The sequence below is a fragment of the Lathyrus oleraceus genome, chromosome 2 (assembly GCF_024323335.1).
Source record: "Lathyrus oleraceus cultivar Zhongwan6 chromosome 2, CAAS_Psat_ZW6_1.0, whole genome shotgun sequence".
Taxonomy (NCBI): Eukaryota; Viridiplantae; Streptophyta; class Magnoliopsida; order Fabales; family Fabaceae; genus Lathyrus; species Lathyrus oleraceus.
In genome coordinates, this window is record NC_066580.1 from 286,777,933 (window position 1) to 286,783,932 (window position 6,000).

The following is a 6,000-nucleotide window of genomic DNA, read 5'->3' on the forward strand; positions in this document are numbered from 1 at the left end:
ATAGTGTCTGCCCACTTAAAATAAAGAGCCACATTAATGATAAATCATTCCCTAGCTTTGGAAATAGTATCTATGTCACTTGCACACGCTACCTAAACACAACCATCTTCATCTCCATCCAACTTCTCAAGGAAACTCTGTTAGGGCAAAGAATTTTGGTCAAAAGTTCAACAACATGTCTCAACATCCTTCCTCATCTGGTTCAAAACCCTATCATCATACAAGAACTCCCTCCATGGAGTTTCTAGATGAAGACGTGTTGGACGTTACTCCTCTTTGTATGATACCAGGAGACGCACCAGGCTCATCTTCCATGACTGGAACTAGGCAAGGTACCATTTCTGAAAACTCTCCTAATAAAGAGGACATGCACTTCACTGATCGAACCATAAGAAACCTAGTCACTAGGATTCTGAATGAAGAACATGCACCCAAAGGGGCTTCTACCCCTCTATCCAGAAGGGATCCCTCTCCTGAGGTAGAACCCAAAGCTGAAAAAGATGATGACTGATCTCGATCAGAAAAGGAAGGGGCTGCAGAAGGATTATGTTCTCTAGGCAAAAACTTACCCAGCAAGTGTGTTTCATGAAACTACTGAGGATATCATTGATCTGGAGGAAGAAAGTTCTGAGGAAGAAGATGACACTTTGGTCAATCTTGTGAAAACAAGTGTAGCTAAGAAACTGAGAAAAAGGAAAAGTGTGACTGAAATAAGGACAGCTAGAAGAGAGAAAAAGTTTGCTGGTGTAGGTCCCTCCAAGTCTTGGAGTAAAGTAGAGGCCATGAAGAGGAAAGAAAGTGAGAGTTCTTAATCTGATGAGGATGTCGAAGACGATGTCCCAGACATCTCCTCTGCTAAAAGGCAGGCTGTGAAGAAATCTCCAAACAAAGTGGTTGGTGTGCACCTAGACAATATCTCTTTTCACTTAGAAGATGGTGCTGCCAAATGGAAGTTTATCATTTAGAGGAGGGTAGCGGTTGAAAGAGAATTAGGAAAAGAGGTTGTTGAAGTAAAGGAAGTCATGGAGTTAATCAAGAATGTTGGATTGATGAAGACTGTGGTTGATCTGCCCTAATGTTATGAGGGGTTGGTAAAAGAATTTGTTGTAAATATCCCTGAGGAGATCTCTGAAAGGAGCAGCAGGGAATTTTGCAAAGTTTTTGTAAGGGGCAAGTGTGTAAGATTCTCACCAACCATTGTCGCAACGCGAAAAACAACCGGCGGAAAAAAACATGTTTACAGAGCCGCCACCGACGCTATTCATCCTATGACGGAAAGGAAGCGCAGGACTAACCTAAGAAAAGGGAAAAGGAACGGTCTTACGACCAGAGATTGCAAGGTACGGGAGTCGGTTACGCAAGGGGAATGTATTAGCACCCCTCACGTCCGTCGTACTCGACGGGATCCACGCTCAAAAGAATAGAATAAGGTTGCTAATAAACTGCTCAAAGAAATTGCACACACTGGAATAATAAAACAGGTGAAAGAAGATGGAGGAAGGGGACTCGGCAGGATGTCGCATCCTGGGCCTACGTAGTTTGTCGGAAACAAACATCAGAGTCGACGTAGTTCGGGGAAATGGGGAACATGCTCGCTAGGACATCGCATCTTATGCCTACGTATCTTCTCTATCCAGAGTAAGAATCAGAGCACTCGTAGCTCGGCTAACGCACGCCGAAACAAAACACCGAAAAGAGACGCTGAGACGTCAAAAGAAAAACTCAACAGGAAACGGAATGCCAATCTATGGACTTACACCCGACTCCTGACAACAAAAAGGAAACAGAATGCTAATACATGGACTTATATCCGACTCCAAACAGAAATCACAAACAAGGAAACAGAATGCCAATACATGGACTTATATCCGACTCCAAACAATGGCACACGCTAACCAGCGAACACCAAAGGAAAAGGTTATCGGATGTACAAACTAATAGGGAGTCTGGAACTCGAGCCTAATAGTTGTCACGCACACAAAGAGACGCTGAGATGTCAAAAGAAACAACAAGGTTGAACACACTCAAAAAAAACAAAAGGGTGAACAAACAAACTAATAGGGAGTCTGGAACTCGAGCCTAATAGTTGTCACACAAACACAAAGAGACGCTGAGATGTCAAAAGAAACAAAAAGATTTAAAAAGAAAAAGGGTGAACAAAAAAACTAATAGGGAGTCTGGAACTCGAGCCTAATAGTTGTCACAAAAAGAAAAGGTTGCCCAGAGAGATCTCGCTCGATCTCCTGCCTACGTATCTCATCTGGTATGAGAATCAGGGCGACGTAGTTCCCCTTAACAGGGGAGAAACACTCTCCTAACCAGAGACCAGGGAAGCAAACAAACTAAAAGGGAGACTAACTCGAGCCTAATAGTTGTCATGCAAACAAATCCCTAAGTTGAGGTTTCTAATCATGCATCTAACTCACACAGGAAGCAAGTCAGTTCAAACAGCAAATAAACACCAATCACAAATGATCAAGCATCACACACTATATACATACAAGAGGCTCAGACAAATGGTTGGGCTTTAGTCCAGAGGGATCACATCAACCTCGACAAACAAGCCAAAACTGTAGGGGTATGCTGAAGCTCTTAACCACTAACATTGAGAGTTAGGGTGAGCAGATCAAATATGGTAATGAGGATTAGACCTCATGCTCTTAACCCTGGCCAGGGTGATCTCAAATCAAAGAAAGTGTGGGGATCCAGAAAGAGGGACCCTATTCCACTTGACTGACTCTATACAAAGATCTTGGGAATATTGTTCAAGAGCATCAGCACGTAAAGCGAGCATAATGAACGACTCACCGAATAACAGGGGATTGATTGCTAATCCCTTCTATCTGTCAATTGCCTCTTCACTTAGGAGGACTTAACAAGTAACATGCCTCACTTGGAGGTCTTTGGCACAAATGTAAACAAACACAAACAGTGCCTCTTAAGGAGGACTTCAGCCAAAATGCCTGCCAAAAAGGTGACAGGACTTCCAGACTACATGGAGTAAGAAGGCTAAACTACCTCAGTGGTGTATCACCCATAATCCAAAGCTTAAGTAAAAGCTAGCTAGCAAGCAACTAATGTACCTGTACAAAAGCTTAACCGGTTAATATCTCAATCAGAAAACCAACAGACAACAACAGTGGAACTTTCCAATATCTACACAATGCAAGTCATTAGTGCAAGCACTCAAGTGAGTTCATCACATCAATTGACCTACAAGACAACAAGAGTTAGTAATCAAAGGTATTGGCATCTCACAAAGTGAAACCAAACCAACCATTAGTGCCAAATGCTCAAACCTGAAACACAAAGCACAATTAGTATGTGTACAAACCACTAGTACAAAGACTAGGTTCAAAAGCAAGTCAAATTACCAAAACAGAAGTCAATATTTCACATGAAGCACATTCAAACAAACAAGAAGGTGTCCTCAAAAGGATCAAGACCAATTCATAAGGCAAATGCTTCAAACAATTCATGTCATGCAAAGGCAAACAATATGCACAAAGTTGGACATCCAAATTAGAAAATCCAAATCAAAACAGAAACACATCCAATGGTCTTGAAATTTTTTATGTGAATTCATCATGTTATCAACAAAAAAGGTGCAAACAATTAAGTCTTGAAGAGCTCAAATGATAGGTGAATGAAAATGCACAAATGCAACATCCAAAATGTGACACAAATTGTCACACTACATGTTCATGTGTCAAAAACAGTGATAGTATATGATGAAAATCCCAAACCAAAGCTCAAAAATCAAATCACATGTGAGGATCAAGCATGCCAAATTTCATATCAATTGGATTCACCATAAGCATTTTACAATCAAATAATGCAACATATCAATATGGCATCATGTTTGTCGCAACCTGAAAAATACAGTGCGCGAAAAAACAACCGGCGAAAGAAAAAGACAGAAGAGTCGCCACCGTGCGTTATTCATCCCAAAGGAGGGAAAGGAAACGCTCGAAGTAAACCTGAAAAAGGAAAGGACAAGACGGGGTCTCGCAACCAAATCTTGGGTTCGGGAGTCGGTTATGCGAAGGGAAGGTATTAGCACCCCTACGCATCCGTAGTACTCTACGGGATCCACTTTTGTAGTTCTTGTCTAAAGGGTGTGGGTTTATCTTGTGCTGTTTACCAAAAAAAAGGGTTAAATGAAAATGACTCGCGCGGATGTCGCATCCACTGCATACGTATCTCATATGAATATGAGAATCAGAGTCTTCGTAGCTCGGCTGACCTATGGGTTGGGGGGATGTGTGCTCACTAAGACATCGCGTCTTATGCCTACGTATCTCATCTGGAATGAGAATCAGAGCAAGTCGTAGTTCGGCTAACTATGGGGTTATGGATTGGGTTTTGGACGAACGACGTCACTACACAATCTACCGGATGCTCGACCTTTAGAGACTTACTCGCCTGTAGTAGAAGGAGTTAACGTGTTGCTTTGGGTTTTAGGGTTTGGGATGCTCAAGGGCAAAAAGGCAGTGCTTGACGAAGGAACCGCGCTACCTGCAGGGATACGAACACATACAAAACAAACATGTATAAAGTAAATGTGCCAACAAGGGGCTCAGAAGTAAATAAACAAAAGAAAACAAATGCCTCCTATCGAGGTCTTCCAGCTAAGAAAGCGATAAAATGCAGAAAAGAGGTAAAAGTACCACACGGATAAAGATCCGAAGTAACAGCAATTAAAGGAGTAAGAAACCCAGGGATCTCCCAAGCTAATGCCATCAAAGAAAGGTGAGTCAATACAGGTAATCGGAATGAACCTCCCAGGGGTATCCCACAAATAAAGTGGGAAAACCACGCAAACCATCTCTGCAAGAGTCTGTGAGCCCTCACAAAAACTCAACAAAAGGGTTAGTGAAACACGATAAGCATTTTTTTCATGGATAACAGTATGGTTTCAGAAACCTCAAACCCTGCGGCATACATTTTAGAAATCATGTGATTAAACATTCAAGACATATGTTTCACCCATTCATGCATAATTAAACCCGTGGGCAAAAACATAATGAAATTCATCCATCATACCTCATACATTCAGATGATCCAAATTAAGAGCATAAAATTATGGGAATGAGGCAAACCTGATGGGAGAGACCGATTGAAATCAAATGGCACGGCTGGGTTTGCAAGACAATGTTAGGGTTTGTGTGAGATGAAAGTGTGTGAGTCAGATTGAATTTTTCAGAGCTGCCTGGGGGTTGCTCTGAGTTCTCTGTCAGGTTTCTCTTTAGGTTTTGTCCAGGGTTTTGTTTCAAGGAAACCTCAGAGTGTTTTTGCTTCTCTCCCTTTTTCTGTCTGATCTCCCTCTTTTATAACCTGATTTTCATGGCTTTGTGGGCTCAAATGAGAGAGGTCCAAGTCCAAGTTTTTCTATTATATTTTATTTATTTTTTTATTATTATTTTTATTTATTTATTTATTTTGTAAAAAATTATTATTATTATTTTTATTTATTTATTTATTTATTCGTTTTTTTTTCGTTTTTTTTTTCTTTTCGTTTTTTTTGTTTTTTAAAGTTTCTTGGATCTAATTCTGATTGACATGATGAAATGCAATTTGAAATGCTAAATGAATGCATGAATGAGGAGGGCAAATTTTGGGGTGTTACAGCTGCCCCTATTCAATCATCAGCTAACGCGAGTAGGATGAAAGCGAACAGCTTATCAGACAAACGAGGTGAGCTGTGATTGAATACCAAAGACAGACCGAAAATTTGCGCTCCGAGAACACCACAAAAACGCGGAAATACACTGCGCTGTTTATTTTTCTTCCGATCCTCTGGCTGGATCTGAATCAGTCTTCTAGCTTAATCTGGAGTTTCGATCCTCTGGCTGAACCTATACTCAATTTAGTCCTCTGGTTGGATATTAATTTTGATCCTCGGGCTGGATACGATTTTGATCTTCTGGCTAGATCTTCTTCGATCTTCTGGCTAGATCTCCTTCGTTTTGATTCTCTGGCTGAATCTATTTCCTTTGA